This window comes from Pan troglodytes, chromosome 3 (assembly GCF_028858775.2).
Source record: "Pan troglodytes isolate AG18354 chromosome 3, NHGRI_mPanTro3-v2.0_pri, whole genome shotgun sequence".
Taxonomy (NCBI): Eukaryota; Metazoa; Chordata; class Mammalia; order Primates; family Hominidae; genus Pan; species Pan troglodytes.
In genome coordinates, this window is record NC_072401.2 from 68,705,797 (window position 1) to 68,719,966 (window position 14,170).

At 35.0% G+C, this 14,170-nt stretch overlaps 1 long non-coding RNA gene across 1 annotated transcript; it reads right to left on the reverse strand.

Annotated features, from left to right (window-relative positions):
- Positions 1-1,490: 1,490 nt before the first annotated feature.
- LOC107974086 (uncharacterized) lies at positions 1,491-13,241 on the reverse strand. The gene is made up of 3 exons (XR_001716633.3): positions 13,117-13,241; positions 9,460-9,513; positions 1,491-3,318 (listed from the first exon to the last, which is right to left on the reverse strand). It is a non-coding gene; the product is annotated as an uncharacterized LOC107974086 (long non-coding RNA).
- Between the last annotated feature and the right edge of the window lie 929 nt (positions 13,242-14,170).

The following is a 14,170-nucleotide window of genomic DNA, read 5'->3' on the forward strand; positions in this document are numbered from 1 at the left end:
GGAGGCAGAGGTTGCAGTGAGCCGAGATCATGCCATTGCACTCCATCCTGGGCAAAAACAGTGAAACTTCATCTCAGAAAAAAAAAAAGAAAAGAAAAAAAAGAAAAAAGAAAGATGGAGTCTTTTTTTTTTTTTTTTTTTTTGTATTTACCTTACATCTACATGACTATAAAGGCTCTTCAAAATGTTAGCTTCTAGAAACAAGGATGACTCACTCAGGTACCAAAAATGTATAGCTTCTTTTCCTAGAGCTAATAAGAGTTCAGAAATATCAGTGTTCAGTCTCAAAACAATGTATTAAGTGAATTAATGCCAACATAAGAATTAAAATTAGGAATTATAATTAAAGTAGTAGTCAGCATTGGGGACTCTACAACTTAGTATCAAGGAAAATGGGACTGTTTATAAATATCCTCAGACATTCAGAAATTTATTCTGGTTCATGGAATAATTCCAGTGAGATACCTAAAACAATCTTTGAATAATTTTTTGAAATTTTTGTGTAAAAAATTTAAACAAACTGTCTATAGAATTTTGCTGCACCCTGAAGATTTTTGGTTAAACTGCTTTTGGCATGCCATGTCAAGCATCCTTTTGCTTTCTTATTGGTGTTAACAAATTAAATTATTTTTCTATAATATTTCCCTCTAATTTGTAAACATGTAGTCATAACTTTTTCTCATTTTTAAGGTATCACAATGGACATTTACTTTTCTAGAAGGAAATAAACTCGATTTTCTCTATTCTAGAGAACATCTTGACAGGTTATCTGCTTCTTATGCTCTAAAAGGATGGTAAAAATAATCAATGCACAGCGAAGTGTTTATGTGCATAATTTCATTTCTAATACATTATTAAAATATCTGCTATCTATACTTTTTTTTGAGACAGGGTCTCACTCTGTAACCCAGGCAGTTACCAAGGTTCTGAATCTGATTCACTCCTGTGAATAATGTACTATTTTATAAATAAAGGATCTAACATAGCAGTCATCTATTGAATATGTCCTGTCTATGATAAACATATATTATAAAGTTTGTGAATCCTAGAACTTCTGATTCCATCTTATTTTTAGTCGAATTCAAATAGGCATGCAAATAGATAAATGTAATAATATTTCTGATGTTTAAATCCTGGAACTTTTCTCATTATCTCTTTTGCCTTGTCGCCAATTCTGTACTACCTTACACTGCTTTGGAGGCTGCCTTTCTCTAAAACAAATGCACAAAAATATATCTGGGTAGATAACAAGTAAATAATAATAAATCCCCTTTCAATGCTATCTGATCAATGCAGATTTTTTCCTTTCCCTATTTTCCAATCTCTAATTATGTTTATTATGTAGGTAATATTAGTGCCTTATAAAAGGTCTCTCCCTATTCCACTTCTTCGTTCCTTTCTCTACCTATTCTATGATTCTGCCTCATGAAATTCTGAAAAATAATTTTTTAAAAGGATGGGTAGTGGAAAGGAACTCAATAAGGAAAAAAGACATTCTTTTTCTCTTTATTTAACGAGGTAAAATGGCTGGGAAAATTTATAAGTTAAAAATTTCAACCTTTTAACACATTTACCCTGGTCAATATTCATAGATGCCTTCAAAGGCAAATCCAATATTTAAACGGGACTTGCAGATGGCCCTTTTATTGACAATTTATTACACATTGACCCCCTTTCTTTTTGTTCTTTTACTGGGGGCAAGAGAGGAGGAGGGCTTGGCAAGTGCTGCATAATTGATCTTGAAAAATTCCAGAAAGGCTGCCAAGCAAAGGCTTATTAGATTCATCACAGTTCCACCTCTCAAACTGTAGGCTGGGGAGGGGGACTTACGATTTATTTCCTTTACTTTCCACATGTCTGTAAATAGTAGCTTCATAAGGGAATTTAAACCGTTTACTTTATAACAATATTAATAGCTGTTTACCACAAGAAGATGTTCTTTGCCCAAACCGAAGCAAATATGTAACCAATTTTAAGTCCCCTGTTAGCACCCCTTTCCCTTGTGAGGATTTGATTTTGACCACTGAGATATGGGAAGAAGCCCTCACTTATTCATGATAGGTGAACTTGGAACTCTTCTTACTTCTCACAGTGACTTTGATTTCTTAAGAAATCAAGTGTGGAGATGTGAGAATGTGTGTGCCAATGGGCAGGTAAAGACTTTTCTATTTCAACACTTAATAAAGGGATATTTTAGCTTCTTTAATGTCATAGACTATGTAGGTCTCTGTTTGTTTAGTTCTATGGCTGGTATATCCACTTTATAAACAGGTATCTTCTTCAACTTTGTCCTTCTGAATTCATTTCATTGTCATCTTCTTAATGGTTCTTTGACTTTCTAATTCGGAGAACCCTGATTGACCTTTGCTCTTTTGTATCATCATTCTAAATCCATACCAGTTCTGTTTTTTTTTTTTTATGCCAGGATTATTTCAAAATTTTATCACTCTATCACCCAGGCTGGAGTGCAGTGGTGCAATCTCGACCCACGGTAATCTCTGCTTCCCAGGCTCAAGCGATTCTCCCACTTCAGCTTCTGAGTAGCTGGGACTACAGGCACATGCTACCATGCTCAGCTAATTTTTTAATCTTTTGTAAAGACAGGATGTCCTCATATTGCCCAGGCTGGTCTTGAACTCCTGTACACAAGCAATCCAACCGCCTTGGTCCCCAAAGTGCTAGGATTTGATTTCTGGACCCATGTGTCCAGGGAATTCTGGTGTTTGAATGATAAAGCTCCATCTAATAAAAAACTCCATCCATCTATATTGCAGTTATCTTCACTACCCAAATATCTCTCTTCATACTACTCTAGCCCATATGGCTTCTATTTTCTTTCTTCTTTTTCTCTCAGGTTCATTATATGTTTCTACTTGGCTTTTTTTTTTTTTTTTTTTGAGACGGAGTTTCACTCTTGTTACCCAGGCTGGAGTGCAATGGTGCAATCTCGGCTCACTGCAATCTCTGCCTCCTGGGTTCAAGTGATTCTCCTGCCTCAGCCTCCTGAGTAGCTGGGATTACAGGCATGCGCCACCACGCCTGGCTAATTTTGTATTTTTGGTAGAGATGGGGTTTCCCCATGTTGGTCAGGCTGGTCTCAAACTCCCAACCTCAGGTGATCTGCCCGCCTTGGCCTCCCAAAGTGTTTGGATTACAAGCATGAGCCACTGCGCCTGGCCCTTGGCCTCTTATATGTTGCTACCTGGCCAGTTCTTCTCTTCTTCCCTATTCTCCCATCATTTCTTTTCTTGTGTAGTATCAATTTCTGCAGCACAGAAGAGCTACATTACAGAGGGCAGGTAGTTTAATGAGGAGAATCTGAGGAAACAAAGATAACATTATTTGTGGTGGATGAGATTTTGATATGTGTAAGGTGTTAGTATTTGTATATTATTAATCTTAGGCTTTATAACAATATCAATAATTAGAGGAAGAGAAATCTACAGTTGCTCTCAATACTAATATTATTAATAATAATGTTTATAATAATAAAAATGTCAGTTCTTCAGTTATATTTTCTTCCAAACATCTCTCTGATCTTAGTGAACATTTTGAGAAGCTAACTCTTATTTCTCATTTCAGAACAATATACTGTTGTTTAGGTAAATAACTTGATTAATTGCTATCAAAGTATAAATGGTAGAATGATGGCTATACCATATTAAGTTTTTCCTAGTTAGTTGAAGAATAGTTAAATAAATTCTAAGAAACTTTGAATAAACTCTAAATGGAAGAATTTTTTATTCATGAGCCTTAAAAATTAATCTAAAGTTAATGTTCATTGAATTTTAAATGAAAGAAAGTTGTATAACAACACTTACAGGTATCTAAGTACTCTGACAAATTCTCTAAATTGCTAGCCCAGACCTAAAAACATTTAGCTTACACTCAGTTTCCAGTTTCTCCATGTACCTGATATAAACATCTGCAGCAGCTTTTCTGTTACAAACCTTAAAAATCTGTGAATATTAAGCAACTTGTATATGAAAAATAAAAATACACCAATATTAATAGCATTTTATTCCTTAAAATGAGTACCTAACCCAGAGTTTTAGTCCAGAAAACTAGCATTTCGACATAGAAAACGTGAAACTGCAAGCATTTTCTTGTGTTGGCCAGTATAGGTCCTAGCTAGTTTGCAATCATCTCCCACTGCAAATGTCTCATGGGGAAATGGCATTTGGTATTCATACATTCCTTCCTCTCCATCCTACCCTGAGGCTACTTCACTATCTTTAGCCACAGGCTCTTTCCCCCATGACAGTTGATCTACTCTCAACCAGTAACACTTCTTGTTGGTCTGCACAATGAATTGCCAAAGTTTCTTTGGCAAAGCCTCTCTTCTTACATATCAGCAAGCTAGAATATATGATTATTTTCCACTTTTGCTCTGCCTTTTCTACGCAAACATTTTCTTAAACAAGGCAAGTTGGCCTGGTAAAGTCAGAGAGTGCTGCTGAAGTGGCTGCAAAATAAACAATTCCTGTTGAGCACGGATTTCCATGCATTTTTTTTTTCTTTCTTTTCACTATGAGTTTATTTAGTGGGTACTATTTTACCCTTATTTCAAAATGAAGAAAATTAATACTTAAAGGATGATATTTCTGATCAAATGTAATTCATCAATAAGTAAAGAGACTGGGAAACTTCAGTGTAATTATAATCCTGCCCCATATTACAGGATGAACTCATGTATTAATATGATTCATGAACTTGGCCTAACCACTTAACTTTTTAATTTTCCAGTTACTGATTTTTTAAAGTAAAGATAACACTATCTTTTTTTCTCACTTCACACAGGATCAAACTGACTCCAAAATATAATATGTAAACATCTACCAAATGTAAAATATTTGCACATGGGGTCATTTAAACATTTGTGTCTCTTCACTACCATCCCACTGTTGCATTTTATCCACAGAATTTACTATTTCTCTTTCTGTCTTAAAGAGAGAGAAAAATAGTTCTCACACATATGAAAGCAAGAAAAGTCTTGCATTTTGAATTTGAAGTCATCATAGCAAATAATCTCTAGAACCTTTAAAACTATCAAGAAATCTCTTTCAGCTTCCTTGTGACACCTTCCCATTCTCTTTAAAGTACAAATGGTTTCATACCACAAATCAGACACAGGTACTTTCATTTGAAACAAACTGAATTATTTTACTGAATAATTGCTAGTCTTCCATTGGACTTAGGACTAGAGATATAATTATCAGTGAATCATATTTACCATCTAATTTTTAAAGCACATACACATATACACACATAATTAGAAATTAATAAAATACATCCTAAAATTGAGTGCTGTGTTAATCAAACTGGCATTCATTCAGTCTGGAGTGGGTAGTATAAAATTTGGAGAGAAAGGAGAGAGGAAAGCCAAGGTAAAGGGATCAGTATTGAGAGGAAGAATGCAGAATATTTAATAAAAGAAATGTCTTGTAACTTAAAGCAACATTGCAAAAAATTGGATGAATGAACTAGTGAATGAAAGATCTATGCATTAAATTAAATAATTAGAAATTTTACTGTGCACTTATAGAGAATAGAGGGATTTTAGGCAGTTGAAAAGTGAGACACTTTACAAAATTCAGGGATTCAAAAGTCTCAAGCCATGAGATGATGACTTCCTTATTTTTAGAGGGCTCTTTGAAGAAAGACTTTAAAGTACGCATTGTTCAGAACGTTGCTGTTGAGTAAAAACCTGGCCATTTCCCCAGACCTAAGCTGTCTCTTTTGGTTTTTCTGGCTCTGGGCCTACTCCAAGGGTGTGGATATATATACTGGCCAGATGGCTACATCAACCCCTGGTTGATTATGCCTGTTTTAAGGATTGACGAATGGTCAGTTTGACCTTGAAGTTTTGAATGCAGGCATTGCCCTGGACGTAGAAGACAAGTCCATGCTTAAACATTTAGCCATGCATTCATTCACTTATTCATTATTCTTTCACCTGAAATGGAGCAAGCCCTTCTAGTGAAGAGGGATAGTGCTAACTTTTTAGTTATATTTCATTTTAGCACACACTTTCCTTAGAGTGGAAATTTTCACATTAGCAATAAGCAGCTTTTTATAGTCCATATAGAAGACATGGGTAGATACAATGGCTCTTTTTTCCCTTCTCTTGCTGTTTATGTATTTATTGACAGAATCCATTATTAATTGAGACTTTTATGTGGCCTTTCCCCAAATACTGCAGATGAGAGCATGTAATCCAGCCTCAGTCAATCAGACTGTATCATTTTCCTTGGCCTCATTGATTGATTTAGGAAAAGACAATGTCCCATTTTTGCTGGGACAATCCAAATCCCCCTAAGGCACATTCTCTTGACCTATTATTGGTAAAGAGGTTATTTTACTTTTTAGGTCTCAAAAGCTAATATGCAACTTAAATTTGTTGTAGTTGCCATTTTTGCTACATGTAGAGAATCTGCCTGAGAAGAAAGCCAACATACGTGAAAGCAGAGACAAGAGACAAGAGATATGAATAGGGATAGAGTTGTACATATGTATATACATACAACACACACACACACACACACACAGACATATATCTATGTTGAGAGAGAGAGATAGAGAGAGAGAGAGAAAGTCCTGCTTTAGTCGTGTACTCTATGCTGAGATTTCATCTTTGTACCTATTTCCATTTTGCTTAATTTAGTTTAAGCTGAATTTCATTCATTGCAAGATTCTTGAAAGATACAACACCTAATATCTACCTTGATAATAGAAACAAAACTAACCCACCTTTTTTTCTTTACCTGATAATTATAAGGTGGTAGCATTGTCCTGATATTTAGCATCTTAGGAAAGGAAAATTTAAAATAGCATATTTTTAGTTTTGGTCTCTATGGCTATATTTTGGATCAACATAATTTCAAAATAAATTTGGAAAAATATAATAGATTTTAACTAGAGTTTGTATTATATTTGGCATATAATTCTTAAATGGTTTTCCCATGATTGTGAATTTTATGAAATTCTCATCAGTCATTATAATTAGTATTGGGATTAGCAGTTAATAACTGAAACAGTCTAATGTGGAAAAGAACAGCTGTGCTTTAGAAATAAAGATAGTTATGCAAATATTGATTGAAATAACATTAAAAAAATTTAAATAATAATGAAAAGTAGGAAAAGCCGGATAATCAAGGAAAGCTATATACATTGCTTTAGATCTGTATAAGCTATGCTTATTTTATTTTAGTGGTGGAATTATGACAAAAGAAGAAATAGAAGAAGAAAAACAGAAGCCAATAAAGACCTAGAAAATAAGAAGCAGAGGTTTAAGATCACTCTTAGGAGTCTCAAAGTTGCAATATAGCTCTTTGGAAAAAACATTGACTCATCACTGACTTACTGAAGTCTATGGCTGGAGTCAAGAGGACCTTGGGTATTGCAAAACTGAAGGCCAAGATGGAGACATAGATTAAGTCAGCAGCCACACAAAGGAGAAACTGATATATGGTGCTGGAGAGATTCAGAGTTTAAACAAGAGATACAATCTACCTCTAATGGTAGGATTTTGTTAAACTTTTCCAAAGTATATTTATACCAGGGTCTGGGACCTTAAAATCTGCTTCTATTTAAAATCTCAATAAAACTAACATAAATTTAGGGAGCCAAGATATGTACTCCTATATGAGAAACCAAACACAAAGATTAGGAAAGAAATGTGTAAACCTTTTCAGGGAAGATGAGGCTAGCCTCTCCTATAATAGTGAAAAACAAAGGCAAAGGTATAAATGGAATAATCTTGCTATAGGGTTCTGTGTTACCAAGGTTGGAAATTCACCCAGCATAGTTCAAAACAGGAATGGGCAAATATTTTTGCAAACAGCCATTTAGTAAATATTTTAGGGTTTGCAGGCCAGATAATCTATGCCTAAACTACTCAAGTCTGAGTTGTCGTGAGAAGGAATATGTAGTACATAAATAAATAGGTGTGGTTGTGTTCTTTATTTTAAAAATGTTGCTTTAGTCTGTAGACCCTTAGTAGAGCAAATAAAAATACTCATAAGTGATGTCTCACAGGTGAAAATGGGTGGTGTTTGCTCATTTCTGTGGTATGAATACTAGCACTGTGGCTAATTTTAAACAATCAGTGGCTGAAAAATTGATTTGAAAAAATTCCTGAAAAATTAACAATCAGCACTTTGAGCTCATTTTGAACAGTTGTAGGACACTACAGAATATGATCCACTTACAAAGGAGTAAAGGAGCTCATGTCCTGAAACTTAGTTTTTCAGGTTCTACGATCTTACATTATCTTCCCTCCTTCCGGGTTTCCCTGTCCCTGTCCCTCATATCTGCTTACAGAGTCACAGTCTTAAAAACAATCTGCCTGCAAGCATTTGGCTTAGGCATAGCTCAACCTCAAGAGTTATAAGACATTTATACTTCATATTCTTTTTAATTGAATGGCTTATTTATGCATATTTCCCTAATATGTATAATGCGATTTTGAGCAAGCACCTATATTATAAATTATTAATTCAAGAAAGGTAGACACCTAGATATCAGTTGATGAATTTATATGGTAGACTTATAATAAAAATTACCACATATAAGGAGGTATTCACAGTCAAAGGAAACAGTACAAAAGAAAATATGTTCAGGAGGAGACCACAGAATGGGCTGAAAGGGAACATAATTATAAAAGAAATGCCGAGAAACAAACTTGGGCTCATTTGGGGATGGATAAAACTCCAGGTCCAACTACTCATTATTAGACCATTTTCATAACGAACATGTTTCAAAAAAAAGTCAAAGTGGATATGCACTTGGTGCTAAATGAGTTTAGAAATAAAACAAAGCCGCGAAAGCCTTCTTTTATCCTCTGTCAAATTAGAAAAACCAAGTACGTCTTTGTACTTGTAATAGTCTATTTGCTTAAATACATAGACAAGTGGCAGGGGAATCATTTAAATGTTTGCAGGCAGTCAACCGCATTAAAGAATCACAAGAAAACAGGCTGAACTCTGTAGTCAAACTGCTAACTTTATTCTAATTAATAACCCTAAATTGTGGCGCTGTTCATGGATTGCTTACTTTTGGGATATATGAATGTTGAAGTTAGAGGCTGAAATTCGAGGTAAAATAAAATAAAACCATCATCGTATGTGAAATTTTTGGTAATCCTTGTACCAGGAAAAGGAGATTGTACATCTTTTGAGATTTAAAAGATTTTGTCATAGGAATAGTGTGTACCAACCAAAATGCTCTTATTTCATAGTTATTTCACGGTCTTATATTCACATTCATTTAACCCTCACTAATCTGTCAGCTGGATGTTGTGCATCCAGCATGAAATTTCTCCTTAAAGGTTGTTTATAGATGTGAGATATGAGAATGTGGAATATAGTCCACAAAACATCACTACATAGTTTTCTAAAAATGTGTTAAATCCTTCATATTTAGGTAACAAGATTCAGCTCCTGTCCTCCAGAAACTTACAGTTTCGACCTCCATTTTCTCTGCTTCACTTTCCTGGGAGGATCTTGGTGCAAACTTTAATGAGATAAGCATGGGTTATTATAAAGCAGATTGGAATTTTAAATTACAAATAGTAATAACCCTTAAGTGCAGGTAAGATAAAACCCTTCCCCATCCCACGTTTAGAGGTTCTGCCTTATCAGAGTCCCTGACCCACAGTGAGAAATTAATACACTTATTTTTGAATAAATTTTTTGAATAAGTAATTGGGGATTTAAGTAAACAAGAAATTACCCTATAGTGAGAGAAGAGTTTTAACGTGTGGTGAGTGGTACAAAGTAGCACACCCAAGGTCGTGGGTTAATGACTTCATTTCTTGTGCTCTTTCTCTTTTTCCACATCAGGGATGAGCTGATTAGAGTAATTTTATATAGAGTTGGTAAATTTTAATGAAGGAAGAGTGACAGTAGATAAAGAAAAAGGGTTGAAACAATGAAGTTTTATAAAAAGCAATATTCAATATCTGAAGAGGAAAACATTACTGTTTTTTTTTTTTTTTTTTTTTTTGTTTTTTTTTTTTTTTACTGAGATGGAGTCTTGCTCTGTTGCCCAGGCTGGAGTGTAGTGGTAAGCTCTCGGCTCACTGCAACCTCTGACTCCAGAGTTCAAGCAATTCTCCTGCCTCAGCCTCCTTAGCAGCTGGAATTTACAGGTGTTGTGCCACCACGCCTGGCTAATTTTTTGTATTTTTAGTAGAGATGGAGTTTCACTATGTTGGTCAGGCTAGTCTTGAACTCCTGACCTCATGATCCACCCGCTTCAGCCTCCAAAAGTGCTGGGATTACAGGCGTGAGCCACCTCGCCCAGCCCTAACTGTCTTTTATAGACTATGTTGGAGGCATTTGCTTAGTCCACAAGTCATATCCTTAGCATTCTTCCATGGAGAAGGCTTGTGGGCAGCTAACTTTCTTCTGCATGATCCTAGGTCTTTGTCCATTAGTTAACTGGGCCAGTCAGACTTTTTTCTCCTTGGAATTTCGAATTAGCATTGAAAAATGGTTAATAAGTCTCTACAACCTGCTAAAAATGGAATATGTATAGACTGCAGACCATGGAGAGCCATCATCAACCATGTAGACTGTCTAGTGGAGAGAGTGGGTCTGCTCGAAGAGAACAAAGCAGATATGAAGAGAGAAGCAGAGAAAATCAGCAGGGAGACAGCACTGCCAAGTTTCTTCAGGCTTTCTGGGTGGTGATCTTGGGGCTTTCCTCAGGTCTTTTCATGAGTTCTCTGAGGTAATACTTCCTTCTTATGTTAGTTAGCTTTACTTGGTTTTTATTAATTGCAAATTTGGTTTTTATTGCAAACTTTTATTATAAACAAAATTGCAATTTAAATTGTTTTGTTTTGTAAATTATCTATTTTGTGCCTTTGCCCAAACGTTACCATTTCAATAAAATCTAACTTGATCATTCCACTGAAAATTTCAATTTTACTTCCCCTGCTGTTATGAGCTGAATTGTGTCCCCTATCCCCCCAAGTTTTTATGTTGATGTCATAAACCCCAGTACTCCAGAATGTTCTGTGCTTGGAGATTAGATCTTTAATGAAGTAATTAAGTTAAAATATAGTCACTGGATTTTGAGGCTATTTGTGAAAAGGAATGACTATTATAGAAAATCTAATTTTATAAAATTATGTGACTATTATGATGTATAAAATTACATCCTCATTGGAGTTCCTTTCTTCCTTTTATTCTGTAAATTTACTAGTTATCAGGCATTCCTTTTAACTTAACCCAAGCTCTATTTGGGAAGAAGTTACAACTTGTGTTGCAATGTTAGTTCAAATTTTATTATTCATTTTATCCTTGACCTCAGTGGTTAAAATTATTAAGTAAAGTAATGTTAATTGTGGTGGTGTTTTTTGATTTAGACACTTGTCCACCAGGAATTGGACTGAGACCAATTCATTTCATTCCAGCCACTGAAAAGACATCAAGCTGTAATGATTTTTGGTCACTGTTCAAGAGTTTACATTAATATAAAGGGCACACAGGGTAAAACTCAATCATAAATACCACCCTATACATTTAGGTGGATGTTTATGTACTAAACTGTGTGATGTAATGGGGAAAATTATGAATACATATATTTTAATATTTTGCAACTGAGTATGAAGCATCACTATGAATTTTGTTCTGATTTTTTCTCATTGTATAAAAAAAGACAGGGCATTTAAAATCTTTAAAAAGAACTAAAAGAAATTACTTGTCTCAAACCACTAATTATTTGATTACTTAATATTCCTCAAGTACTACAGAGGAAATACATAACATCTGAAATTGAGTAAGGTATGATCTTGGCCCTGAGGAGGGTTATGGTTTAGTATAAGAAATGAGATAAGTAAATGGGTAATAAATGGCAGATTTAAGATGATGGATAACACTTATTGAGTACTCACCTGTTCCAGGCAGTCTTCTAAGAGCTTTATATATATTATGCCAATTGAAACTTTTGACCAGACGTTGAGGTACGTATTGTTTTATAGATAAGCAGACAAAGTTACAGAAAGTTGAAGCAAGTTTGTGAGGTCATGAAGTTAGTAAGTAAACATGTTGGCATTTGAACTCACAATTTTGGCCCCTGCATCACATGCTTAACCTCTGTAGTTTGCCTTTAGGGTAAATTCCTTAAGAACAATGTAAAAACAAAACAAAAATAAAACCCTGAAATCTGGTGTAATACATCACATAAGGCAGAAATCACATCTGTGTTGGGGGATCCTAGAATACTTCTTGGGAAGGATGCATTTGGAAGGTCCTTAAAATATTTGAATATGTGGAAATCTAGAATGAGACATCATCTTCAGTAGAGAGACTATCTCTTAGACTGCCTAGTTTATCACCAAATCCTCCTGTACACAGAGGCAGACTACCTTGCTCATCCTCCATTGTAAAAGGGTACAATCATGTGACTGAGTTCTCTATCCACAAGAATGTATATTGTATATACATTGTAATGTATATAACATACACTATATCTACAGTAGAAATGCTATAAGATCTGCAGACTTCTAGGCCAGGCCTACAAAATTTCTTATGTAGGATTTTTTTCCTGCTTTTCCTCCTTATTGCAGAAGATTCATAGATCTTAGATGAAGATGGCAGACCACATTCACAATATAAAGAGGCGCAGATCCCTGAGTCACAACTTGAACAAGAGTCAACCACCTACTAGGCAAACCCATTTTAGGCATTTTTGAATGAGAATAATTGCTTACTGTGGTAAGCTACTGATATTTTCACATTCATGGACTATAACAGCCTACCTTCACTTATATAGGATATATAAGAAGCAGTGTCCTATAAGGAGAATAAATTAAATTTGCCTGTCATCAGTGATTGGGAAGTGTAATTTTAGGTCATAAGAAGCCAATATAAGAGATTAAAATTGCATATGGCAAAACTACCCTTAAAATTCCCTATACAGTTCAGTATATACAACATAGCACAATACAAAATAAAATTTACATAGCTGAGTATTTCGGGACCTATAGATGATTGTATCAGTCCTTCTCAGTCTTGCATTGTTAATGTTTTTCTAGTGTCAATTAATTATTCAACTTCTTCCTTTAGGATATTGATGAAACCATTAACCACTTATTTGTCTGCCCACCTGAACCATATGTTCCACTTCTGTAATGGAGAAGAAACATAATCTTTCTAAAGTGTTTGGCAAGTAGTGTTGGTTATTTCAGCCTAGGTTTCTGCCACTGCCTGAGGCATATTACATAATGTGATTTCATGGAATTGAGAGGCAGTTAATATTCTGAGAAAGAACACGGGCTTTATCAGCAGAGAACTTGGGCTTGAATTCCAGCTTTTACATTGTTCTAGTTATGTTGTGGACCTTGGGCAATTTACTTTTTTGAACTTCTATTTTCCAATTAGTAAACTGCAGATAAAAATATAGACATTAAAATTTTGTTCCAAAGATATGTTTATTTATAATAACTAATTTTTATTGAGCATTTATCATATTGCATTTTCTAAATCCATTGGTCTTTATATTTTCTATAATTTTCAGGTTTCTGTGCTTTATAAACATTGTTGGTTTTGGTCTGTGCATGTAATACATTCTGTTAAGTATATATAGAATTCCCAACTCAGGAATAGACAGCATTTTGGCTTATTTATTTCCTTGTTCTCTTTTTTTACTTTTTATTTGTTTATTTTTTATGAAACAAAGTCTTGCTCTGTCACCCAGGCTGGAGTGCAGTGGCACGATCTCGGTTCACTGCAACCTCTGTCTCCTGGGTGCAAGTGATTCTCCTGCCTCAGCCTCCCAAGTGGCTGGGATTGCAGTCATGTGGCACCACGCCCGGCTAATTTTTGTATTTTTAGTAGAGACGGGTTTCACCATGTTGGCCAGGCTGGTCTGGAACTCCTGACCTCAGGTGATCTGCCCGCCTTGGCCTCCCAAAGTGCTGGGATTCCATGTGTGAGCCACCTCACCTGGCCCCTTCTTCTATTTTTTCCTTTATTCGTATCTCCCGTTTACCATTATACCTAAATTCAACACATCTTTAATCCCATTTACTCCATTTCTGTTAAGGTTAATCAATTACACAAAAATCATATTTTTAAGTTAATAGGTAAATTACTAACATTTTTAACTTTTCATTTACGGCAAACTTAGTACCTAGTTAAGGAAGGTGCTGTAAACTTCA